The sequence below is a fragment of the Larus michahellis genome, chromosome 2 (genome assembly GCF_964199755.1).
Source record: "Larus michahellis chromosome 2, bLarMic1.1, whole genome shotgun sequence".
NCBI lineage: Eukaryota > Metazoa > Chordata > Aves > Charadriiformes > Laridae > Larus > Larus michahellis.
This window is the reverse complement of record NC_133897.1, coordinates 141,430,360-141,458,163: the sequence shown is the minus strand read 5'-3', so window position 1 is coordinate 141,458,163 and position 27,804 is coordinate 141,430,360.

The window sequence follows — 27,804 nt, the reverse complement described above, 5'->3', positions numbered from 1 at the left end:
TTGTTACCCAGCTGTCTCCAACCACAATTTTGGTTTGGCCTCTTTCAGGTTAACTACTCTGACAATGAGGCTTTTTCATTTTCTTCTAGAGAACAAGAGGAAAAGCAAGACAGTTAATTAGCCAAATCACCCTTCTTTTGATGCAGCAGCAAGTCTAGAAGCCAATTAAAAAGGCATCATAGGACTATTGTTTGGCAGAGAGTGGGTGCTGAGAGAGGAGCCTGGGGTGGACAGCCCCCACTTTCTCTCCATCAGGTCAATCTGATGGCACAAACCACTCTCCTCTGAAGACAGCAAAAAGCATGATAGCGTTGAGGATGGTGATTTACTGCCCTGAACGTAAATTAGCTGGTGGCTCGCTTTTCAAGTGATCAAGTTTTATTCTGAGGGGAAAGTTTCATTTCAGTCACCCTAGAAAACAATGCGTGCAGATCAGCCCTGCAGGTGGATATCACCTAATATGGAAAGCAGTTCATGAAAGGATTATTGCAAGGTGGCATTTTATAACCATAACTCTGAAAAATAAATATATATGGTAGCGTGAGTGAAGCCCTAATAGGCCAGATATACCTATGTCTCTGATGGGACTTTTGTAGACTTTCCAGTCAACAATTCTGAGAAAAAAAACACTGAATAACATAAGACATGGCATTCATCACCATCATATAAGAGAACCTGAGAAATCCTGCAGAAACCTGTAATACATAATATGGGAAGGATCAATGAAGGCCTGATTTTATTTCTTAAATAAATTTTTATAATGCCATGTGAAGTCCAAACTACCGAGTGCTAAGAAAACGCTGATGTAGGGTGTGTGTTAAATTACGTATACTTGGACTAGTCAGTCAAAAATTGATTTCTGATTCTGCATATCCAAATAAAGTTAACATATATTTAGAGTTGAATATCCATAGACGGAGACAGCCCAGATCAAAGACTCCTTTTTTGAACTTCTGGACTATTTTTTCTGACTCTCATCCAAACTCTGCAGCTGAATGTTTATTTACCCAGTATATCTGAGAACTGAATTTTCACACTCTCTGTGTGAAGTGGCACCTACAATTGACAATTCCTATATCATATGCACAATGTGATGCTAAATTCCTCGTGAATATTCTTTAAGGCTTATATTATCTGTTTCTTCATTTTCTGAAGTCCCTTCCAACCATCTTTTGGCTTGCATTTTGATCCCTGCACAGTCAATTTTGGTTTTTGTTTTATGTTTTTCTTTTTGTGACTGATTGTTTCAACAATTACAGTTCAATGGTTTAATTTAAATATGAAGTATCTTTGCCTCTGATCCTCAAATCTAATTCTAATTCAAGATGTGGTTGAAAATGAAAACTATAATACCCCAAGTGTAAAGCAGATAAAGAAATATGAACACTGAAGTAATTTAGGTTAAACAATTTTTATATAAGCACTTTGCTGTGGCTTGAGTTGTGCCATTGTGCATATCCTTTGTGAGGCTCTAAGGACCGTGCTGTGAGACATAATGGATTTAACCAATAACTAAAATATTGCATGCCAAAAAAAAGGATATAAGAAGACTTTAAGAAGAAAAAGGGTACTTTTTAAGCCATTACGAGAAACAGCAGTGCTGTCAATGCATTAAGGGTCCTGCAGTAGAGGTAAATTATTTTGAAGTACTGCATGTATTTCTGTGCCAACTTCATTTACAAAGTGTGCCTGATGAAAGGAAGCAGATCATTAGATTTCTGCTCCATGGCCCATGGAAATTCTGCAGTGTTTCCTGAATATGCAGCCTATTCTATACACACTCATCCCACACATTAATGTCCTAGTGATATATTTACTCAAGATTTGTAATGCTAGCTGAGATACAGGAAACCATTAATCAAAGATGTCTTTCACGCTTAGAGTAATGCAGATCTATCTGGAGCTTTAATCTGTTAAATTTCACCCAGACTTCACATTTTTCCCTCTAAACTTTGTGAAGGAGAAAAAGTTTAGTAGGTTTTTAAAAGCACAATAGGAAATTAACATAGCTGTAGGTGTACATGCAGCTAAAATGGAGTAAATTTGCGTGAGTTATCCTTCTGTTCTACAGTGCTATAAACAGTTAGACACTCTAGGAGGTAAACTCCCGGTGTGGATTTATTCTCACATAACTATTTTTTTGCCATAAGAGAAACCATTTAACTCTCTCATTCCATCTCTCTTCCATACTCTCAATACAGTGGGATAAGTAGATAGATAGATAGACAGATAGATAAAGAGAAAACATGTATGGTCTGTTACACATGAACATATGCTGACTTTGATATAATTTCTATCAAAAGTATCCATAGAGGGTTCAGATGGATTTGAAATTAGGCAACTAATGAGCATTTTAATTTTATATGCAAATGCAGCTGGAATGCTTGGACATCTGAATGGGAATGGATGATGAACAAGTTGAGAGTTTACGGGTAAGAATTATCAGGCAGTCTAACACGGGTGATGTGATGCCTCTTACAGACTGCCTGATCAAGAAAATGAAGTTGATGAGGTCCTCAGTTAACTCGAAGAAGCCTTATATTTGTTGGCCCTCTTTATCAGGCATGTCTTTTATCACCCTGTTATCTCTGGAAGGACAACAGAGGAGGGCACCATTGATCCAGGAGATTTCTGGAGTACATTGATGACAACATGAGAGGTGATCAAGGAGCTGACAAAGGCAGATGCTCTGCTTGACTTCACACTTACAAAAAAAGGAAGAACAGATCCTATGATGCATGAGTCTGAGGGAAGCTGACTGATGTCCTTGCAAGGCCACTCTCAGCTAACTTTGAAAGGTCATGGTGATCTGGGGAGGTTCCCAAGCATCAGTAGAAAGAAAATGTCACTTCTATTTTCAAGAAGGTCAAAACTGAGGTTCTGGAGAACTATAGACTGGTCACCCTCAATCTCTTTGAAAGTCATGGAGCAAAAAATCCTGGAAACAATTTCCAAACATATTAAGGACAAGAAGGTGATTGGGAGGAGTCAGCATGGGTTTACGAAGAGGAAATCATGTTTAACAAACTGTATTGCTGTCTATGATGAGAAGACTGGCTAAGTGAATGATGAAAGAGCAGCTGGTGTTATTTATCTCAACTTAGGAAGGATTTTGTTGCAGTGTCCCATAAAATCCTCATAGAAAAACTGCTAGATACGTGGACAGACAGTGAGATTGATTGAAAACTGGACTGAGCTGGTTGTAATCACTAGCATGAAGCCCAGCTGCTGGAAGTTACTAGTTACCGCTAGTAACTGGAAGGCAATTACTAGTGCTGTATGCAACGTCAGTACCAAGTCCTGTACTGTTTACATCTTCATTAATGACCTGGACGACAGGACAGAGGCCGCTCTCATCAAATTTGCTGGTAATACAAAACTGGGAGGAGTGGCTGGTGTGTCAGAGGGTTGTGCTGCCATTGAGATGGCAGCTCAACAGGCTGGAGAAATGGGCCAACAGGAATATCATGAAGTTTAATGAAGAGAAATGCGAAGTCCTGCACCTGAGGTAGAAAAACCCTATACACCAGTGCAGGCTGGGGGACAGATGTCTGGAAAGCAGCTTCACAGAAAAAGACCTAAGAGTCCTGGTGAACAAGTTGAACATGAGCCAAAGATATGCCCTCACAGCAAAAAAGGCGAGCCGCACCCTTGGCTGCATTAGGAAGAGCATTGCCTGCAGATTGAGAGAGGTGATTCTTCTCAGCTCGACACTGGTGAGACATACCCGGAGTGCTGTGCACAGCTCTAGGCTCCCCAGCCCATGAGACGAACATAGCGGGGGAAGTCCAGCAAAGGGCCATGAAGATGATTAAGGGCTCAGAGCATCTGACATAAAAAGGAAAAGCTGAGAGACCTGGGAATGTTTAGCCCCAAGAAGGCCCACAGGGAATCTTATAAGTGTTTTCAATAGCTGTAATTAGTTTTGGTTATATGCTTCAACAGAAACAACAAATATGTAACATTTCAGACTCCTGCACAGGCTGATATTTCAAACATAAAGAAGACAGGAGACAGAGGTTCAAATCATACCACAGTGTGCACGGATTTGAACGTGTGTTTTCTATAAATTGAGAGTAGGAAGAGGCCAGAAGTAGAATGAAGGAGGAGATAACTAGATGTTTGCTGTGAAATGAATGCTGGCTGGTTCTGTTGCCAGGGCTGGTGAAGATGAATGTGGAGAGTTGTCTGAGAATGCCTGCTTTTATGTGGCTGGAAACTTTGTGGCCCAAGCCTGGGTGGGTGTTCAGTGGTAGAATTACTCACCAAGTCTAAGACAGGTGGCATGTTTTTGGGAAAGGCTCAACAGTAGGAGGGAGCTCAGTGGAATCAGGTTTTTTTACAGCTGGTTTTGGACCTGTTTGCATATTTAGTAGCATATTTGACTGAATGAGGCTGAAATACTTCAGCACAACTCCAAAAATGCATTTGTGGATCCTGACAGGTCCATAGCCTTTGACTTGGTGCTAAATTGCTTAGTGCTGTTAGAAATGCTAATGCTTCTGGACAGAAACAGAAGACCTGCAGGTACTTAAGGGATGTTAGTGCTGCAAAGTGAATGTCTCTCATTTAAATAACACTACTTAGATAGCACCTACTGAGGCTGGACTTATGTGCCTTAATGACAACTGAACATCTACATCCTTTCTATTTCTTTTTAAAGCTATAACCTGTGATGTCTCAGTTATATGAGTTAAATATGCACAGTCATTTTCATCATTATTATACTTGGATCTATGGCACTATTTTTCTCTTCCACCTGAACTATTGTGAGAAATAAGTTCTGGTCCGAATGAAATAGGCTCAGGCAGAATCCTCTGTGAAGCACATTTTTATTCAAGAACATTTCGTTCTTGCAAGAATGGGTGACCTAAGAAGTACGCACACTTTCAGTTCTTGAAACACACCTTTTTATTTCCTAATCCCGGCCGAATTTTTCCCTCCCCTGTTTCCCATTGGTTAGGTACTCCAGGGTTCACAGTCTCTCTGAGGTGCCTAAAATTCTTCCCGGGTGTCTTGCCTCTGTTTACTTCTCTTTATGCTACACCTAAAGGGATTATCTGACTAGTTTTTTTCTTTCGTTTTTGGTAAAAAAATTGCTCAATGTCATTAGCCCTGGTTAAATGTTTGACTACCCTTCTAGACACTAATCCAGTATGAAGCAGTTTGTCCTTTTGTCTGTGCGATAAGAGATGTTCTACAAGCCTTTGCTGGAGCCCCTTTGTCTTAGTCATTCCCTTATCATGTCACCTCTGATGGAAACGGCTTTTCTCCTCTGCAAAAGCAATACCTGCCTTTCTTACACTAGTATTAAGCTCTGCTTCTAATCATCACGCCTCTTCAGTTATTTTCATCATAGTCTTCACGCTCAGCAATATCTTGATCAAATAAATCCCCCTGGAAAGAGTATTATTTCTCCTTGTGACACTGCTGCCGTGTGTTCCTCATTGGGTGATTGAGAAGAGCTACCACCTAAATCTCCATCCCTCTCCTCAGTGGAGATCTCCCCTCCCCTGCTGTTCAGGAACGTGTATGCTGTGTCATCAGAACCCCCACCACTAGCAGGTCTACCAAACAGTTTGTGTGTGATCTCCCTGCAGGTTGGCAGCGGGGAAAGCAACAGGGAGAAGAACTTCATATTGTAAGATGCAATTTTATGAAATGTGTTATTTTCAAGTAGCGTCTATTAGCTATATTAAAAAAACCCAAAGCAACAAGAAATGTATTTACAATTTTTAGTGATAACACTATTTTGTAAGATTACTATCCCATTCTTAATTAGCCTGATCCCTGAATATAACAGTTAATTTGTATGTTGCTGATAAATTTATTTCCAGTCAATTTTCTCTGGTAGCCTTGAAGAGATACTGCTTTCATTGGTTTAACTGACATATTCTTTCTTTTATAATCTCTCTGCACAATTGTCCCTGCAAAACTCCTTTTTGGTCACTAAAATACTTCAGTCTTTTGTTTCTGTCACTAAGCTCTTGACCACTAGAACTCTTTCCACCTGACCGGGTTGCACAGCTTTCCCTCTCCTGCACTGAAATGCTTAATGCATCTTGATATTCCAGGTCAACACTCATTCTTCTGCCACTATAGTCTAAATCCTCTTCCAAAGCCAATTGTTCAACTGTTTGTTGAGCTTCACTCCCAAACCTTTTGCTGCTTTTTTCCAAAATCGTCACATTCTTTGATTTTATTCTTCTTTCACTTGTCCTGGTGAAAAAAAAAAAAAAGGAGAGAAAAAAAAAGAGAAAAAAGAGAGGACCTTTATGGTTTAAGCTTTTAAGAGCTTCTCAGTGGAGCAGAAAAGGAGCAAGGAGTGAGAGATGAAAAAGCCTGAAAGAGTCAGCTACTCAGTACTGCCCCACGACACAGAAGTGTTATCACTCCATGCTGTGGTGATGGGGCTTGAATCAGGAGCACCTCCAAAGCTGTAGTCGTTCACCTAGGAAGCCACCTGGCACATGGCAGTGTTTCAATACATAAGCAGGGTGGACAACTGAAGAAACAGGGCTCAGGTCTGAATCTGAGAGGGAACCAAAATGACAGATTGACACTCTATTTGTACAAATTTAAGTGTGATAGAAAATGTGGGCAAGTTCAGAGTATCCCCCAACATTAGTTTATTTTAAATCTAATCCTTTAAATCTAAATCTACTTATTTCCTTTCAGTAATATTCCTAGTGTTCTTTTCTCCTCTTTTAAAGCATAATTTCAATAAGTATTTAACGCTTCAGCTATTTCCTATACAGCATGTGTGCAGAAACTAAATGCAGAAGCAAAATATGCTTCGTTTACCATCTTCTACATTTCAGTGTTCTTCTCCCTTTCCTTCTTGCTCATACATATCTACTTTTTTCACTTGCTCACTGTTTTTCTTCAAGGCATTTTCTAGGTTACTAGCTAGGTCTGTCATGGGTTGTGCATTGAGATAAACATCCTGTGGTACATTTTGCATTAATTTGCTCCTACTCAAGTCAAACAGCACCAGAAATGACTTTGCTCAGAGAGGGATTGGACCTTTTAGTTATCAGAAAACTCTTCACCAGTTCCTGACTGGGCATATATTTATTTCCTAAAACCAGTTTTCAGTCACAGAGCTCACTCATTTCCATAGATATAGCAGTTCTCAGTCATTAAGACAGGGCGGAATTTTCTCCTGTATATGCTCCAGGGCAATTACAACATTTTCAGTTTCCTGAACTGCAGATACTTTTCTGCCTGAATCATCAGGCAGTCCTGGTGTGAAGCTTTTCTTCGGTCTCAAGACTGACCTGTGTTTTATCATAGAATCACAGAATGGTTTGGGTTGGAAGGGACCTCAAAGATCATCTAGTTCCAACACCCTGCCATGGGCATGGACACCTCCCACTAGACCAGGCTGCTCAAAGCCCCATCCAGCCCAGCCTTGAGCAATTCCAGGGATGGGGCATCCACAGCTTCTTTGGGCAGCCTGTTCCAATGTTTCACCACCCTGATAGTGAAAAATTTCTTTCATGTATCTAGTCTAAATCTTCCCTCTTTCAGTTTAAAACCATTACCCCTTGTCCTATCACTCATTACATGCTCGTGTAAAAAGTCCCTCCCCATCTTTCCTGTAGTCCCCCTTTAGGTACTAGAAAGCTGCTATAAGGTCTCCTCGGAGCCTTCTCTTCTCCAGGCTGAACAACCCCAACTCTCTCAGCCTGTCCTCATAGCATAGGCACTCCAGCCCTCTCAACATCTTTGTGGCCCTCCTCTGGACCTGCTCTAACAGGTCCATGTCCTTCTTGTGCTGAGGACTCCAAAGCTGGACACAGTACTCCAGGTGGGTTCTCACCAGAGCAGAGTAGAGGGGCAGGATCACCTCCCTTGACCTGCTGGCCACGATTCTTTTGATGCAGCCCAGGATACAGTTGGCTTTCTGGGCTGCGAGTGCGCATCGCTGGCTCACGTCCAGCTTCTCATCCACCAACACCCCCACATCCTTCTCCTCAGGGGTGCTCTCAATCCATTCTCCGCTCAGCCTGTATTTGTGCTTGGGATTGCTGCAACCCAGGTGCAGGACCTTGGACTTGGCCTGGTTGAACTTCATGAGGTTTGCATGGCCCCACCTCTCAAGCCTGTCCAGATTCCTCTGGATGGCATCCCTTCCCTCCGGCATGTCGCCTACAGCACACAGCTTGGTGTTGTCAGCAAACTTGCTGAGGGTGCACTCCACTATTGCCAAGATGGTAAACAGTACCAGTCCCAATACTGACCCCTCAGGAATGACACTCTTCACTGATCTCCTCTTTGATGTTGGGATGTTTACCACAACATTTTTAGTGCAACCATCCAGACAATTCCTCATCCACCAAGTGGTCCATCCATCAAATCCATGTCTCTCCAATTTAGATACCAGGATGTCACGCGGGACAGTGTCAAATGCTTTTCACAACTCCAGGTAGATGATGTCAGTTGCTCTTCCCCTATCCACAAATGCTCTAAGCCCGTCATAGAAGGTCACCAAATTTGTCAGACACAATTTGCCCTTAGTGAAGCCATGTTGTCTGTCAACCAATCACCTCCTTATTTTCCATGTGCCTTAGCATAGTTTCCAGGAGGATCTACTCCATGATTTTGCCAGGCACAGAGGTGAGACTGCCTGGCCTGTAGTTGCCTGTATCTTCCCCTTTTCCCTTTTTAAAAATGCTTCCCCTTTTCCAGTCAGTGAGCACTTTACTGGATTGCCACAGCTTCTCACATATGATGGATAGTGGCTTGGCAACTTCATCCACCAGTTCCCTCAGGACCCGTGGATGGATGTCATCAGGTCCCATGGAGTTGTGCACCTTCAGGTTCCTTAGATGGTCTCAAACCTGGTCTTCTCCTACAGTGGGTGGTTCTTCATTCTCCCAGTCCCTGCCTTTGCCTTCTGTGAATTGGGTCGTGTGGTTGGAGCCCTCGCCAGTGAAGACTGAGGCAAAAAATTCATTGAGTACCTCAGCCTTCTCCATATCCCAGGTCTCCTGTTTCCTTCTGGAGAGGGCCCTTGCCCTTTCCATGTGTCAGAGACTGTGGCTGTTCTGCATTTTCTAAATTTCCCGGTGCTGCAGGCTTTCTTCCCTTAAAATTTTTAAAATTCTTTTGTTTCAGCTTACTTTCTGAGGCATTACATATTGTCCTGTGCTCAAACTTTGGAACTCTTGACTATTGCTGTTATAACTTGGTAGTCCAACATACAAACATTTTACACACTTTGGTGACATTCATTGACCTAAAGAGTTCCCAGCTTAGATAAAACAAGGCAAAAAGAAAAGGATATTTAATAAGACTTGAGGAGAAACTTCTTTGAGAAAAGGACATAGGGAGAAAGGCAAATGAAGACAGGATATTTTGATGAAAATAACTGAAAAGTATGAAAAAATAATGAAATCAGCAATGAAATGAGGAGAAGAAGGGAAAAAGGAAAAGCAGCTGAGGAGATGAGAATGCAGTTATAGACAGACAGTGTAATGGCGTGATAGTAGTGTGGTTGTATGTTACAGGTCTGTCAGCAATGACGGGTATTTTGAACAAAAAGTATGAAAATCAGAATAGCCAGGGTGCAGTCAGATGTTGGTAGGGCTGTTGATATGTGGATAATGGAACATGGAGATAATGTAGGAGGCTCATCACCAGCCACTCTCTTCTCCCTTCTGCTTCCCTGAAGGTCACCACCCGCCTCAGATTTTCTGGTATAACTACACATGTTGCTGTCCCCAGCCTGATTCTGTCAAAAGAATTTGTTTTTTAAAACCTACTAAAACACTTCTGTGTGAGGGTTTTACAAATCAAATCATTCTGACAGAACTAGGTTAAGGAGCAGTTGTGCTTGTAGGTCTGAAAGAGCAGTTATCTTGTGGAAGGGAGAAAGGGCAAAATTTAGTGTCTGTGCACTAAATACGACAATATCTGTTAATAGAGGAGATAAATATAAAATCGGACAAATTTCTTAATAAAAAAGAAAGGAAAAGAAAAGAAGATCTTTTTGAAGATCAAGACAGAAGCAGAGGATTTAACAAGAAGAGAGCAGAGCACTAACAATGGCATAAAATCTGGGAGATTTGAAGAAGGTAGATAGAGAGCACAGCCTTTGGGGATTTATACATAGCATGTCTCTTCTTTTGAGAGAAAGTCTATGTGATTGTATGTAAGAAAGGCGTCCTTGCAGCAAATATATACCAGTGGCTACCGTTAAGGTTAGATGTGCAACCTTAGCATGTTGGGTTTCCATTTCTGCCATGTTGCTGCTTCCTCAGTTGATTTCAAAGGGTTATTTTAAAAAATCTTTATGGATGAAGCACTGTGTCCTGTTTCATCTGCTGGCTGGATAACAGCCCTGCACTATGTATCATTCAATACGTGCAATCAATCAGGCATGACCCTGTCTTGTTTATCCACCTCCCACAGTGTTCATCTTCACAATCTTCATCTATTACACACAAAAAGCAAGGCATCTTATAAAATGCTGATTCTGAAGATCTCTCAAGTGTCTTTTGGGAAGCTGCGTAACTTCCTTTCAACAACATGTTAATCTCTCACATGGACTTTCACTGAGGATGAAGAAGGAAATTACAGCTTCATTATAGTTTACATTATCTAGGAAAGCACTTCTGAGACCTCCACCCTCCTTAATGTGCCTTCCTCTTCCTTGTGCATCAAGACGTACCAGTCTCAGTTTGTATATCCACTGGTGCCATCACTAATGGAACAGCAGAAGAAGCCAATTTTATTGTCTAATGTACTCCACAACCCACGTACAAAGTGCTTTATATGTTGTATAACTCAGTTAAATCACATCCAATTCTTTCAAGGCTAATAAAAACACAAATCTGACCTGGAGTTTTACTCCTTGCCAAGATTATGCTTCTCTTTTCTTCCCTGAGGTGCTGTAGCTGCTTAATAAAAAGGTCACAAACAATATTTCCTAGCAACTATGAATATTTTCTTTAAAACGGCTAAATAATTTTCGGTGAAACTGTTACAAAGAAGAACAGCTCCCCTGACTCTGATCAGGCTCTTCAGAAATTCAGCCAAGAAATGAAAATACCAGGAACTTGCTTTAGCAATGAACTTCAGCATGAGACTCAAAGTTAGGTCCTCGCTTAAATACCTTGCTGGATTTGTATCTAAGAAAATCACAAGCTACAGAAAGATGTCCTTTTAATATCTATTTAAGATAGGATTTTCATAATCACTTTAAGCCAGCCTAAATGGAATGAGACAAGCAATCCTACCCTCTGTCCCATCTCCAGCCATGCACTTCTGTTGGACTGAAGAAGTGAGTGACCCAGCTCAGGGAACTAATCCATATGAAAAGAAATACTCTATTTGTGCCTCACAGCCTCCCTTCATTCCCCAGATCAGTTTCTTGGTCCAGCCTGGCACGCAGTGTGGATGCAAAAGCAAGGCAGGAGTGTGTGGCTCAGATTAGAGGAGAGAGGCAGCTCATCCACATAAAGGACAACTCTCACTTATGTTGGAGTAAAGCAATTGTGAAATTCCAGATACAGAGATGTAAACCTGCATGTCCGTATCAGACTGGTAAAATCTGTTTGTTTATTTTAAATCAAAAGCATCAACACAGTTATCATATCCTCAAGAGAAAATAAAATGTTCAGGATTTTGGTATAGACACTGCACGCAATTTTAAACAGAGGAGAAATATGTATCATTTACTGCAACATATAGGAGTCTGCTGGGAATTTATTATGTAGTTTCTGAAGCTGCTTTTACATATCCAGTAGACTATAATAGCTTCTTTTAAGCTAATTAGCTGCATCTCAAGAGGTGGTAATGTCCACGTGGAAGGTTGTCTCTGTAAGGCACTGATTATGTCACATCTGGGTAAAAGAATGGCTAACCATTTCCACTTCACGGTATGAGAGGTGTAAGAAAAAGCCAATTACACAGACAGTAGTTAAACATTTGCTTTTCCGATTGTAGAAGCTTACAAGATAGCTAGGAGTCAGCCACATACATGTAATATTGAAACAGGATGTTGTTGCATTTAAACTAAGATTTCTTTGATAAGATTTCTAGTGAATTCAAGATGCTTACCTTTTTCTCACTGAGTCAGTAGGGGCAGGAGGCATGAACAGCGTATTTTCAGACAAAGACTAAATAACCGAAGCAATTGACTTAATTTTTTCAGACTTGAAAGCATAAGTAACCATTAAAGTGAATGTCAATGTAACGACAACTGCAGCAACTGACAAGCTTAAGGTCAGCTACAATAGCTGGCACCTAAGCACTCATATTAAAGCTATGGCTGAAGGAAGCTTTTATTTCTTAGTGTCTGAGCATGCCCATGAGCAAGAGAGAAAATATGGATTATGTAGGTAAGAAATCTCTAGTGATGCTGGGGAAGAAAAGGTGAGCAAGTGCCATGTGAAGACATCAGCCCTGACATACAGTAACTGCACTTTTCTAACTCTCATTGTCTTTTGTTTCCCAACTGTGCCCAGCTTGCAGCCAATATAATTATGTGGGCAAGCATTTGTCAGGGATCAGACTGAGCCTATCACTTTTGTTGTCCACTGTTGCTGCAAGAAGCCAGTAGGAATGAAGCTAGCACAGTAAGGCACTGAACATTTTAACCCTCTGATCTGTAGTTACCCTAGCCAGGAAATAAACGACTGTGCAAATGTACAACCCGTGGGGAAAATAAAAAGTTTAAAAAAAAAAAAGTAAGTAATGATTTAAAATCTGACTCAGTGTCAGAAAAGATCAGTTCTTTCAGGTAACTTCTAAGAGTCGGTATATGCTCACTAGGGCTTTGGTCCAGCAAAGCACTTGCACTGAAGTGCAGACATTAAGTTAAATAATTACCTAAAAGTCTGCTGAATCAAGGCTGAAAGTGATGCTATGCGTGATATTTGAATTCTGTCTTTTGTAAAGTCTATGGAAAATTTAATTTTTTCATCCCTGTATTTCAAACTGTTCAGTTGACTGAAACACCTGATTTTTCAAAACATAATTTGAAATACAGTGCCAGTGATGTCTTTGGTCTCGGGCACTGATCATACTGGATCTGCTCTGTTCCAAGCAGCATATCAGCTTCCTAGCGTTGCCAGAATCTTTCAGGAGTTAACTAAATCTGAGAAAAATCATACTTTTCCTGTGATGGAGATCTGCCAGACTGTGATGCTCTGTCGCAGCTGGGCTTGGCTTCCTGGCAGGTGGTGATCACAAGGGAAGCTGCAGATTTCCCTGGACTGCTTGGGTTGTTTGAATTTGTTCCAAATGGACATCAGACACCACCACTCAGGGTGAATCCCAGCTCTCTATTAGATCTCACAGTGTCATGAATAATGTCTACAGAGAAAACACACACATGAAATAAAAAGCAAACAAACAGGATCAAGAGTTCAAAACAAATGACTTTGCTATTACTGTAGGGAGGTGAAGTCATCTACTGTTTAATATTCATGGTGCGTTTCAGAAAAAAAAAAAAAAGGCAGGTTAAGACTCCAAATGCTAAAGAATAAGATTTTATCTTAATTAAGTCAATGTGTACTTTCTACCAGCTATAAAACAACGGAGGCAGTGGGTCATACATTCATTTTTTATTATCACCTTCAGGCTTCTCTTTGTTCTTTCTCTCCCTTTTATCCTATCCCATGTTCTAACCCCCATGTAAACTCTGATAGATTATGTCAATGCATAATAGAGGGCTGCTGACAGGTTGCTATCTGCATTCATCCTATGTTGCTTTGCTCCCTTCATTATCAGAATAGAGCTTAAGAGCCAATGAGCAGGGAAGAATGCACATTTGCAAAGCTCGGCAATGTTAAGGATTCATGTACACCTAAATTTGATATTGTCAGAGCAGAGCATAAATCAGGGGAGGGAAAAAAAAAAGAAGAAAAGAAAAAAAAAAAGAAAAGAAAACCCCAAAAGACAAAAGCAAGCCAGGGATATAAGCAAGCTAAGTCTGTATATGGCATGTTTGTAAAATCTCTCTCTCTTTTTTTGCATTTTTGTCACCAATGATATTGTGTGATTAATGGCAAGCATCAGGAGTTCAACTCTGCATATTGGCTGGGATAAGCATGCTGCTTCTGCTGCAGAGAGCCTTATGGTTTAGGTTTCATTTATTATTATGGACGGCAAAATAAAGATCTCCATGACCATCTCAAGGGTTTTACCTGCAAGTCTGCACCATACATCATTTTTCTTTCTCAGTTTTCTGCAGTTAACAAACTGAACAGACTCTTACTCCCAGAGCACACCTAAAATATTTCCAGGTATTGGCATCTTACTACCAACACCCACCTGATGTTCTTGTGTAAGAAGAAGAACATTTTACAGCTGTGGGAGAGACAAGTATGATTCCTGAGAGCGCTGGTTTGGCCAAAGTTAAGGAAACTTAATCCAGTGTTTGCATATCAAATGAAAGATGGCAAAGGGGCTCTTGCATGCTGGCCAAGACTCATGGTTTCATTGTGTTACATGCATTCCATCCGAATTAAGTAGTGAAACATTTTTCCATGCTGCAAAATACTTACTGCATGTAGCATTTTCATTTCCAAAGTGTGCCTTATAAACATTAACCAAGTAAGCCATATAATGTGCTTGTGGGATAGTTAATTGCATATTATTATCTTGTTTTGCTAATACCTAAATTGAAGGCTAACTACTGAGGCAACTTGCCCCAGACTGTGCATTAGCAGTATTAGAAATCATTTGCACAATCAATCACATGTAGGTTGAATACACTCTCCGGGATATTCAAATACTGAACGCAACTCACAGAGCTGTGATGAAGCACCAAGAGCACAGAAAGTGTGCCGAGAAGGAATGCAGTTAGGAGCAGGCAGTTCTGACACAGCTTGGTTCATAGCTAAGCCCTCTCAGGATTAAAAAACCCAATGAATTCTACACGTTCTCCAGAGACATTCAATCCTAGTTGCATCCTTTGAAACATTAGTCATATACCCACTGCAGTAGATCCCACCAAAAAATGAATTGGCAGTGGATTTTTCCTGCTGTTGCTTCCCTTTCTTTAGGACACTCCAATGACTCATATACTTAGGAAGGTTGTGCAAAGCCAGGTGTCAAGTAAGAGTCCAGATACGTTGCCCTCCTTCATCTAAGATGATCGAAACCTACATTTTCTGGGAGGCTGCCTCAGCCAAAGGTAACTGGCAGTCCTGCGGGAGGAGGGACTACACAAGTCTTTCTGGATCTTTAGAAAACTTAAGGAAGAAATACTGTCTTTGTGTATGAACCAACAAAAGACAGCTGTGCTTCTTCAGCAGTGGAAGATCCCATGAAAAATTAACTTAAAGGTGACCACAGTTGATGGTTCGATCAATGCTGTTGCTTCTAAAAGGCATATTTCTCCTCTACCATGTTTGTGGAAAGAAAAGGTTAAAGTTTTTCTAAAACGGAACGTTAGTTCTCATCACTACCCTGTCTGCTCATCCAATATTTCTACACAGTCACACAGCTCGGAGACAAAGAAGACCTCCTGCACAGCATCACCCTAGTGCTGCCTTCCAGTCCAGCACTGCTGCTGAAAGAGGATGCTATCAGCCAGACATCCTCATCACTCCTAATTTAGTGTTTGCAAAAGTGTTGTCAGGGGATTAACTTTAAATTGCTTTTGTAATAATTTTCCATGGGGTATTGAAATCCTATTGACATTAAGGATTGTAACAGCTTATTTGCAAACCTGTTTTTAAATAAGTACTTTCGGAGAGCAGCATCCTGGGAGAAGAGAAGAAGAATGGGTCTGGGTGTAAGACGATTAATGTTCATTATTAAATCTACTACAATACCACCTTTGTAATCGAGCTGGTGCACATTTGGCTGTGTAGAATGCCTGCTTTATGGATAGGTTCTTTCCAAGAAACTAAGTGTACCATTCCTTCCTCTGATCAGACCTTATTTAAGATTACTTATTTATTAGTTGTTACGTTATTCATGACAAACCAGAGTTCCTCAATTCCTAAATGAGTTGTCTTTTCCACAGCTGTAATCTGTTTTAGTTATCTGTGACTTACTGAGGCAGGACTCACTGCTGCATTGGCACCGAAGTGCTGTCTCAAATCCTCCCAGGAAATTCGTTTCAGAGGTGCCAGCTCTCGCCGCTGTCTGTACACAGAGCCAAAGTGCTTCAGCAGAGGCTCGGTCTCCCACTCTGCACACGCAACTAGCCTGAACACCTCCTCCTACTCAGGATTCACAGCACAGAGCCCTCATCTGAAGAGGGGCTGTGGAAGAACAGCTTTTTGCACTGTTAGCTCACAGCCCAAGGGAGCGGCAGTTAAGGGCTGTATGTGGGTACACATGAGAAGACATAAGTCTGCTGGTGCCTGCTTCCTTGAACTTGGATGTAGCGTGGCAGTAGGTCTGTCTCTGAGCGAGCGCAGAGCTTCTTCACTAAGGGAGACAGATTATCCAGCCATGTAGGAAGAATTCACTAGCTGAGCAGCTACACTTCAGATCTGTCAATGAAAAAGCTGGGGACAAGAGTGCCATGGGCCAGATCCAGCTAATGGACCATGAACTGGATTATGCATGCCCTGATAAGCAAAACTCTAAGCAAGGAACTGGTTTTCAGTTTGAGGAGCAGAGCATCTTAGCTGCAAGGGTTTTCTGTAACCTGTAGTGAAGCCAGTCTCCACCTTTCCTTCTCCCCCTTGAAGCCAAGTTCTGCACAGAAAGTGACACAGACTTTATACAGCCTGAGAAATGGAATGAGGGACCCTAATTCTGCAGCTTGTTAATGGAGCATTCCCTGGCACTGAAGGCAAGCCAGATTCATTCCCTGCTCCAAGAACTGCATATGCATTTTCCTTTGGATGAGGTACATGAGGACCAGAGGGAGCAGAGATTACCCAGCCTGTTAGCTGGTGAGCTACTTAGCGGAACACTAAAATTTCTATTTTGAGATTACTACTTTCAGGTGTATCAGAGATGCAAGTCTGGCAGTTTTCGCTCACTTTCAGCTTTATTATGCTGACTTCATCACACCAAAATAACTATCCCCAAAATTACTGCATATTCATGTCTTATCTGTACAAAATGTAAGACTGAGCAGCAGTACATGGTATATGTGTATGCAAATGTAAGGGTAAATGTACTGGAGAGGCCTTTTAAAATAACTGCAACCACTGCAAGAGAGAGAATTATCCCTCCTCCTCACACCCTGCGAGAGTTGCAGTTGTGGGAGAGGGAGGCTGAGGATAACGTGTCTCTGTGTGTGAACGTAACACTGTTGTTCAAAGCTTGATTTGACAGATTCTCTGTCTTCTTCGTGTCCTGAGACATGGACCCCAGTCCTTCATCTTTTCTAGCCTCCTTTTCACCACCCCTTTTCTTTCTCAGCAGCCACTCTTCGCTGTTTCCATTTCCTCTGTGCTGCTTCTTTCCCTGCTCCTGTTGTCCTTGTATCTCTGTCCATGCCTCTACTTCCATGGCAAAGGGGCCAAAAGGAGCAAAGGCGTAAAGATAGGGGCAAGAAGAGTGACTTCTAGAGAAGGGCCTGTCTTCATAGCCTCCACATCTCATACATCATATGCTGCTCTGAGCTCTCATGCTAATGTACATAATTAAGATTTCATTTAAGGATGCAGGTTCTCTGTTTACTTGTTTGTAGATTACAGCACTTTCATTAAGTAAGTTATATCAGATGCAACTCTGCACATGTCATTGTAGTATGGGGCTGGAAAAGTTAAATCATTTTTAGCAAGACATTTTGAGCAAGACAGCTAGGTGGCTATATGGTGAAAGCCTAGGAATAGGTTATAAAATTCTCTGAGTTCTCTTCTTGGATCTATCACAGATATTCCTTGTGCTCCAGAAAATGACCTGCTCTCTTTCTGCTATCGTTACAATGGCAGTAATATTTCCTTTCTTTACAAAGCGACCATTGAGTATCAGATCATTAACATTTAGTGGCCCTTGTATGGGCACTGTCAAGCCATAATGAGCTGTTGTGACATGGTCTTTAAGTATTTAGTATTACTGGAATCTTTATTATTATCATTAAATGAATTACTGTCAAGAGAGTTTCTTATGACATGTTCTATTAATAATAATGTAATAACAAGTAAAAACAATAATAGAAACGAATGATTTGGGAATCAAAATTTCATTGTTCTGCGTTTCTGGTGTTTGATGTCTGATTCTGATGTTGACAATGCTTTGTTTCTGAAGATCTAAGTCTAAAAAAGCTAGAATCTCACTTATATGTGTTTTTTCCCTCGTACAAGAAGAGATGAATTGTAATACAATAACGCAAATTAGGATGCATTATACAGTACATTTAAGAAGCTAATTTGAATAATCACATCGCTTGATCAAAAGTTTATTAAAATCAGTGGGAGTCTTAAATGGATTAACTTATATGGGTTTTTTAATCAGGTCCTTACTATCTTTTCTACTAGATATTTGAACTGCACTTCCTGTGCAGGAGGTAGAAGGCACTTAAGAACTGTGAGTCAAAAAGAAGGAGAAATTAAAAAGATCTGTTGACTGAAGACTCAGAAGCAACTCAAGAGTGAACTAAATTGTTTTCTGCACCTGAAGAGAGGAAATGCTAAGGTGATTTAGTGTTTCACCTCCATCCTCAAAGATTGTTAAGATGTGTGAGGTAAAATATGGTTTATAGAGAAATGAAAAGAATGATTTACAATTGGTCTATGAGAGATACTCGGTGCTGACCACACCCCAAAGACCTGAATGGACTGGATTGCCACACTTGAAGTTAAATTATCACAGGTATGAGCCTTCCATGAACTGATTATGGCTTTGATTCTGGAAGATGGAGGAGGCAAAACATTTGAGATTTTCTGCTTTCAGGTTGTTTTTTTTGTATACTCCCTCCTGTCTCTTAGGACCATGGTACATATTCTGCATTATTTGGGAATAACCCCCCCTCTTTTGGGGATCTGGAATAGGAATAAACAGTCTGGAATAGAAAAGTGTGTTGTCAGCAACTAGAGTCTTTTCTTAAAATTAATTTTGTGATCTTTTTAACCAAGCAGGATTCAGCTGACAGTGTGCTGCTGTGCACACGAGATTCCTTTCATCCTGAAACAACAGGCTGAGGAACCCAACAAACAGGAGCTGGCTATACAAAGTAAGAAAAGAAATTTGAAAAGGAAATTCTATGAATGCCAGAGGAACAAATCTATGCCACATAAAACTTCCTTTCTGCATTGTGTTTGATTAGCATATTACTGAGTTCAGCCTACACCTGCTTTTCCCCCCTCCTTAATTTCAATTATAATGTGCTCCTTTTTGTTGCACCATTTATTACTAAATGAATCTAGTTCTAAGGATGTGCATGCAGCCAATTTATTCATTAGATCTATTGTAGTGGAACTGAATAAAAGGTTTTATTATCAATCTCCTTAATTTCCAGATAGGATTTAGTGGAAATCAATATTAGAGAATGCATAATTGCTAAATCTTCTTAAATTAATAGACTCATTCATTAAGCCCCCCAAAAATACTTAGCTGGTATTTCTTGTGACTTTCTCTAATTAATTAGCAAGTAGAAAATGATAGTGAGCAGAACAGCTTTTGGCAATCGTATGGTGGAATCTGAAGACCAATCTTGAGGAAGAATTAATTTGGATGTGTATATACAGTATTTCACCCGTAAATTAATTACAGGAGAATGCACTGCATAAGAAGACAAATGGTAGTTGTATGCTGATGGTCGGCAAAAATTCCAGTACCCAGCAGGTACTTTTCAGCAGTTCAAGCTGGGATGCGTACCAATCTGCAGTCACTAATGAATAGCAGTCAGTTTTAAAAGCTTTGGAATTAAATATAGTGCAATCTATCTGTATAAAACTGCATGGCATGTATGCAGTTTTTGTGATTTTCATTTTTGCCTAACTAGACAAGTTTTCTGGGCCAGCAACAAAGAAACAAAGCACTAAAAGGTGCTGGAAGAGAAGAGGAAGCCATGAAAGGCTCTGTAGTCAGGTTCTGTGTTGTCCGTATATGAGTATGTGCTCTCCACCTTAATAGGGGCTGTAGGTTTTACTAAGTTTTAAGTCTTGGGGAAAAGGAATACACCCTCATAAGTGCTAGTTTATTGACAGCCACTATCAACTCTGCTGTGGGGGCATTAGTAGTGACTGGTCACCTCCTCCAGAGAACCTGTTGGTGACGGCTCAGTGTAATTTAGACTGAGGCTGGAATTTTCAACGTCATAGCACGAGTTCGTAGGAGAAGGCCTTGCTGCTACCAAATATGTAAGTTACACTACTTTTAGCTTTGAGCTGTCTAAAGAAAGAAAAGTGTACAATGAACCTCCAAGAAAAGACCTGCTGAAGGTGGCTTTCTGAGCTCTGTTTCTGGCTGGCCCAGCCATTCTTTCCTTTTGCATTCCCAGCATGGTTCCATACTTTGTATTTTTGGTGTGTGTGAGTTATGCTTACTGTGCCTAACGACTGAGCAACGGACCATGCATATATCTATTCATGGACAGAAATGAGTCTTGGTCCTTTATGCTTGCCAGACAAGTGGGAAAAGAGGAGAAGAATACGCACCCCTGTCTGACAAAACATCTCATGTATCTCCTCTCTGGGATGGTTACAGGGAAACTGGAGCTGCTGCCAAATGTACTGGGCCTCACTAATGTCCTTGCTGTGCTGCATAGCTATACAACACCTACAGAGTATCTTTGTTGTTTTCCTTAAACAAACTAACAAGGTGAAATGTTATCATAGCCCATGATCTGAGATGAAGCATAGTGCAGAGGAAAACAAAACACTTCCAGTATAAGGGCAGAGTTTCATCACAGTTAGCAGAGATATTGTGCTCTGATTTAGAACAGTGATGCTGAAATAACATGGCTACATCTCCCTGAACTGCCTTGGGATAATACAACTTCAAGAGTCTTGAAACACGACAAATATTACATTGACTAAGAAAGAAAAAAAAGGTCTGTGGAACTCTGTGTCACACTTAAAATGCCCACCACTGAAAAGCTCTGTATCCATGATACAGATCAGCTTCGTAAGGTTCACTCTCTGCTATCCTCTGGACGTGTTCAATCTATAGGGCTGAGGACATTTTCTGAATGCATGCTGTGACAAGACCCAGGTATCAGAGTCACTCTCCTACAGTCTATTTTCCCTTGAAAAAACCTGGTAACATTGCCAGGGAAACAATTAACTTAACTGGGAGTCAAGGCTGCAGGATACTTCGTGGATTATACCTGTGCTGCATTTCAGGTGCCATCATTGACTCCAAAGGCAAACACTGCTTGAAACACTATTATTCAGAATGAGCCTACTAAAAGCCAGTGACAGAGACTGACCAGTTTAGGTTGGCAGTGGCTATGCTTTGACAATATTGGAGCACAGTATTTGGAATTCAGTTTTGGCTTGGCTGCTGTGTGTCTCCTAGACAGACACATGTAGTTCTTTTTGAGCTACATTTTTCCCCATCAAAATGTTTCATTTTTTTTCATCTGAACACTGGTTTGGTATATAGTACCTACTCTGTCATCATGGTACCGCTCATTTCTTATTTGTCCATGTTACTACACTTTCTAAGAAACTGTTCATTATAATGCACAGCAACTCCCTTCACACTACGGGATTGATTTGTTTGTCATTGAGTCTGTTGGATGGAGCTAGTATTAGTACTTGTGTTTTGGTGTATGCCCACTAGCCCTAAATCTTGAAAGATCTTTTAATGGACACACACTGAGATCCTGTCCATTTCAACTGACATGATTTTGGGCACCATGCCTCAGTACTTGCCACAGCTCAAATGTAAAGTGAACAAAAATCCCCCAAACAACACCAGAAGAGAAAAATTCTGTCAAATAAGCAGCAGTGTGAGATAGTAACATGAAAACTGATTTACTGTTTCAGCTAAAGGTGCTTTTGTTGACATTACACTGGATCAGTATAAGATGATTTTTTAAAATCTTCTCCAGAATTCCTTTTAGGATACAGAAAAGTGAACTGAGCACTTGTCCTTGCTTTTCAGAATGGTGACAATGTGGTTTTTTGTAGCTATCTACAGCTTTCTTGGTTTACAGAAATGTCTGAGGTGGAATATACTGGGGAGTCACATCTTAGGAGGACTATGGAGAATCTCCATCTTTTATTAGATGAGGGTGGTAACATGGTGACAAAGGATGAGGAGAAGGCTGAGGTGCTTAATGCCTTCTTTCTCTCAGTCTTTAGTAGAAGAATTGGTTGTTCCCTGAGTACCCAGACCCCTGAGCTAGTAGATAGGGGCAGGGAGCAGAATGAAGCCCCCATAATCCAAAGAGAGATGGTGAGGGACCTGCTACAACACCTAGACATACACAAGTCTAGGGGGCTGGATGGGATCCACCCAAGGGTACTGAGAGAGCTGGCGGAAGTGCTCACCAAGCCACTTTCCATCATTTACCAGCAGTCCTGGATAACCAGAGAGGTCCCAGTTGACTGGAGGTTAGCAAATGTGATGCCCACCCACAAGAAGGGCTGGGAGGAGGATCTGGGGAACTGCAGGCCTGTCAGTCTGACCTCAGTGCCTGGGAAGGTTGTGGAACAGATCATCCTGACTGCCATTAAGCGGCACATGAAGGACAACCAGGGGATCAGGCCCAGTCAACATGGGTTCCTGAAAGGCACATCCTGCTTGACAAAGCTTCTCCTTCTATGACAAAGTAACCCACTTGGTGGGTGAGGGAAAGGTTGTGGATGTTGTCTACCTGGACACTAGTAAAGCCTTTGGTATGGTTTCCAACAGCATTCTTCTGGAGAAACTGGCTGCTCATGGTTTGCATGGGAATACTCTTTGCTGGGTAAAAAACTGGCTGGATGGCTGGACCCAGAGAGTGGTGGTGAACGGAGTTAAGTCCAGTTGGCAGCCAGTCATGAGTGGTGTTCCCCAGGGCTTGGTATCGGGGCCGCTTCTCTTTAATATCTTTATCAACAACCTGGACGAGGGGACTGAGTGCACCCTCAGAGAGTTCACAGACGACACCAAGTTGGGTGGGAGTGTTAATCTGCTGGAGGGTAGGGTGGCTCTGCAGAGGGATCTGGACAGGCTGGATCGATGGGCCTGGGCCAATGGTGTGAGGTTCAACAAGACCAAGTGCTGGGTCCTGCACTTGGGTCACAACAACCCCATGCAGCGCTACAGGCTTGGAGAAGAGTGGCTGGAGAGCTGCCTGGCAGAAAAGGACCTGGGGGTGTTGCTCAACTGCTGTCTGAATATGAGCCAGCAGTGTGCCCAGGTGGCCAAGAAGGCCAAGAGCATCCTGGCCTGTATCAGAAATAGTGTGGCCAGCAGGACTGGGGAAGTGATCAACCCCCTGTACTCGGCACTGGTGAGGCCCCACCTTGAGTACTGTGTCCAGTTTTGGGCCCCTCACTACAAGAAAGACATTGAGGTGCTGGAGCGTGTCCAGAGAAGGGCAGTGAAGCTGGTGAGGGGTCTGCAGCACAAGTCTTATGAGGAGCAGCTGAGGCAACTGGGGTTCCTTAGCCTGGCAAAAAGGAGGCTGAGGGAAGACCTTCTCTCTTCTCGCTCTCTACAACTACCTGAAAGGAGGTTGTAGTGAGCTGTGTGTCAGTCTCTTCTCCCAAGTAGCAAGCGATAGGACGAGAGGAAGCAGCCTCAAGTTGCACCAGGGGAGGTTTAGATTAGATATTAGGAAAAAATTTTAAACTGAAAGTGTTATTAAGGATTGGAACATGCTGCCCAGGGGAGCTGTTGTCACCATCCCTGAAGGGTAGACGTTGTGCTTAGAGATATGGTTTAGTGATGGTTTTTGTCAGAGTTAGGTAGATGATTGGACTAGATGATCTGAAAGGTCCCTTCCCACCTAGGCAATTCTATGATTTTATGATTCTGTCTTCCTCAGATCATGCCAGATTCTCACCTGATTTATTCAAGTCTAGATCTAGACCAGTACTTCTGCCATGTATGATATTGCATTAGGCATTTAGCATCGTAAAAGTTTTGTCCCTTATTCTTTTGATCAGTGACTGTCAGCATAATTCATCTGAATAGCGCCTACTTAGCAAAACCTCCACTCTGCTCAAAGTATTAGAAAATACTACGTCTGATTCTCTTGCGTGTATTTGTATTTCCTTTCATGCAGTCTGAGAGCCCACCAATTTTGGAGCTATCATGAATCTTATGTCTGTCCCCTTCAGCTTATTATTTTATGGCATTAATGCTTCCTGATAAGCTGATGAGAAAAAAAGAGAGAAAAGAAGATTTATTGATTCTCTGTATCATCATCAAAAGAGAATATTTCCTCTCTTTTTTTGCTTTTCAGTCCCTAAGTAATATATAAATTACTTATAAATTAGTATAATAACTGTCTCAATCTGTACTAATTAGCAACAGTAAAACATATGCATTCCTTTAGAAATAAACACAGTTCTACAGTTTACACTATATAAGAAGGAGAGTTACTTTTTTTTATCATTATTATGGTCCCCAGACACAATTATAAACTTGTGCTGTTCTCCTAGCTTATTTTTCATTAAATTCCTTTGCAAATGGTTCTATTAAGCTCATCTGCAATTGTGCTGGCATTTAGGTTCAAGAAAGTGCTAAACAAATCAGACTGCCTGAAGTTTAAGCTTTACAGACTTTGGACAGGAATAGGAAGAATTGTAGCAATAGGTTTTCTGTAAAAGACAGTCTGAGTATGACCCCAAATCTATTAGGGACCAGTACAAATGCCAGAGAAGAAGATGGTCACTGCTTCAATCTATTTTTAAGTAAGTAAGCCATTGCATAATATAGCTCTAGTGAGAGGTGTCCCTGCCCATGGCAGTGGGTTTGGAACTAGATGGTCTTTAAGGTCCCTTCCAACCTAAACCATCCTATGATTCTATGATAAAAGCTAAAAAAAAAAAAAAAAGTAGATACACTGGATAGAAATTGAAGCAGCAAAAACAGTGAGTCTATACTCGTCCATGTCATAAACATCGTTCCAGTCCACCAGTATTCGAACACCAGAAATACTGACAAATTGTCTAAATTTCATGAGAAAACCTCCATTTAGTAGAAATATTAGATTAGTTATGAAGTCAAAGGAATAAAGCCAATTAGGTTTAACTACAAGAGTTGTTGATCCCTCCAAGAAAATCTCAAGTCAGAAAGACTTTTCCTTAGGTTAGCTGTGCCACAGGGATGGGTAGACACCTTCTATTTGGTCTACTGAAGCCTTAGGAGAGCCGATTTCTGCATGCAATGCAGGAATGTCTAATAGACCATCCTGAATGAACACTTGTGCTGTAAAGTCCCGGGTCACTAACTTTTTGAAAAAATACCTTGGAATTCATTGACTCTACTATTATGAAATATATTTTTTGAAGATCCAGTATTCAGTCATGATACTGAGATAATTTTTGTTTTTCCTCGGAAAGTTTGTGTGCTGTAATCACAGAACTGGATAATTTTTTGTTAGGCTTTAGGGTTTGTTGTGGTTTTTTTTTATTTTTATTTTTTCTTCTCCCCCTGAAAAGCATGTATGGAGGAGAATTTGCACTTTTTCTTTGAGATGGGAGCTGCACATCTTGGCCACCAAATGATCATGTCTTCTGACACTATAGAGCACATTGCAACTTTTTTCTTTCTAATGAGATTTTAATCTCTAACATTAGAAAAATACAGTTATTAACTGATAAAATCAATTGTTTTGTTTTTACTTTAAACAATCTACCTTGCAATTTGAGAAACAAAAATAGCGAAACATGGATTATTTTGCCACAGGCTTACAGGAGAAAAGGAAAAGTTATGCCTTTCAACACAGCTACTAATTTTGGTTTCTTTTTAGTAAATGAAACTTGATTTCAAGATTCATTATAGTTTTAACAGAAAAGAAAATAATAGCACATTTAATTGTATTTTTATATGTCATCCCAGACATAACATTCCAGATGCTGGATCTGATTTGTTGTTTTCAAAATATAAAACCACCTCATTTTTTTTCAAGTGAGTGCAGACAACCTATATGTAGAAAAATGTTTTCACTCCTCCAGAAGGTATACTTTCATTATTTTAAAACAATAAGTATACAGGTGCAGAATATATTTTTTCTCAAGTAGGAGGGATCAGGTTTTTTATTTCTTTAAATATGATGAAAAGCTATTTTAAAACCATGGTTTTAATTGCACTGTCACTTGTCATTTGAAGTGACACAACTTTTTAATATGTATCTGTTTAAAATGCTTCAAAATAGCAACTGTCATTTCCCAAGTAACATGGCATTTAGAATTCCTCTAAAGAATGTGTTGTATATGCTTAAAAATGCATACAAATTGAGCAGTTAATCCTGTTTATATTTTTGAGAAACTGTATGAGTCTAGGCTTCAGATGAAGCTCAGGGAGCTGATGGTAGAAGGAGGCAAACCTTTCTGTTGTGTTTATTTGTGCAATTTATTCTGGTCTAAGCTGAATAGACACAAGAAAGAAACAATCTAGACAAAAGACTTTCCCAAATTCCCTAGGAGCCAGAAATTTTATCCAAAAAATGCTGATACACTGCTTCAGAAATTAGTACTGTTATGTGTCTGCTTACCGAAACTGAAATTCCTGTCAGTTTCCCATTTGTGCTATTTGTAGAATTAAACTTGACAAGAAGCGTGATCTCATCCTGGGATCATATGGTTTGTGGCTCTGGATCTATGGATCAGCTGAGATCTCTGGCACGGCTAAATGCACCCATACCATCAATGCTGGGACTCCGGCACCCTAACCCTGGGACAACCCGGACAAGCTGGTTTGCCCTGAGCTACAGAGTTGGAAACCTCTAGATCCCAGCCTTGAAGAAATCTATGTGGAAATCTCTCTGAAAAACACCAGGGTAATGAGGTGAGAGAAGGGACCTCAAGATCTTCAGGTCTCTAACGTGAATACAGACAGCTCACCAGCTTTACTGGGAGTTGTGGCTAACAGAAGATGGCTTGGAAACAGGCAAACTGGAAGGACCATGCCTTTATATCAGTGCAGTGTTTTCTTGGCCGATCTGTCTCAAAAGCTGGAATACTGAGGCAGTCCAGGAATCTGTGGGAATCTGCCCTGTATCAACTTCTATCAAACCTAAGATGTTTATGACAAAACATGCTAGACTTTAATCAGAAAAGAGCTAACTAGCTCTAGTTGTTACATATGTAAAAAAACCAAAACAACCCAAACAAATGAATTTATGGAATGGAAAAGCACGAAGGGCTGGTCAACAAAAAATGCATGTTGGATCACTGAACACTACCATTCTCAATACTTAGGGTAAAAACTGAAATTCTGCAGTTGTGTGAATATCTAATTCTTATCTAAACAGGTGGAAATTTTGAGCAAGAATCTGGCCTTGAAAGTCCAGGTACCTGGGACTCGGTGGTCCTGCTGTGAATGCATAGGTTTGTGAACAACAGGGAGAACTTGCGCCTTAAATCTGCTTTAAAAATGCCAGAACACTGAGACACTCAAGCTTATCAATCAGAACTGAGGAAGAGGTATGTGCCTCCCAGATCCAGTTCCTCCCAGAGAATTAGAAACTAAATCAGCTCACAGAAAGAGATTTGAGTTTACTTAGCAATGACAACCCTTAATATTTTCCTGGAGCTGGCTATACCAACCAAAGTAAGAGCTGGTAAAAGGGCCTTCTAGGAACTCACTGACAGAAGATTGACTCAGACTGTGCAAGAGTCGTCTTTAAGTCCTTCCTCTCTCATTTGAATTTCATCACTGATTTCCTAGGTGACTTCTGAGATATGGTTTCATTTTTTTCAGCATCTCCTGCTAAAACTGACAGAATGACCAAGGGACCACAGCTCTCCAGCTGGTGGTGTGAGTAGT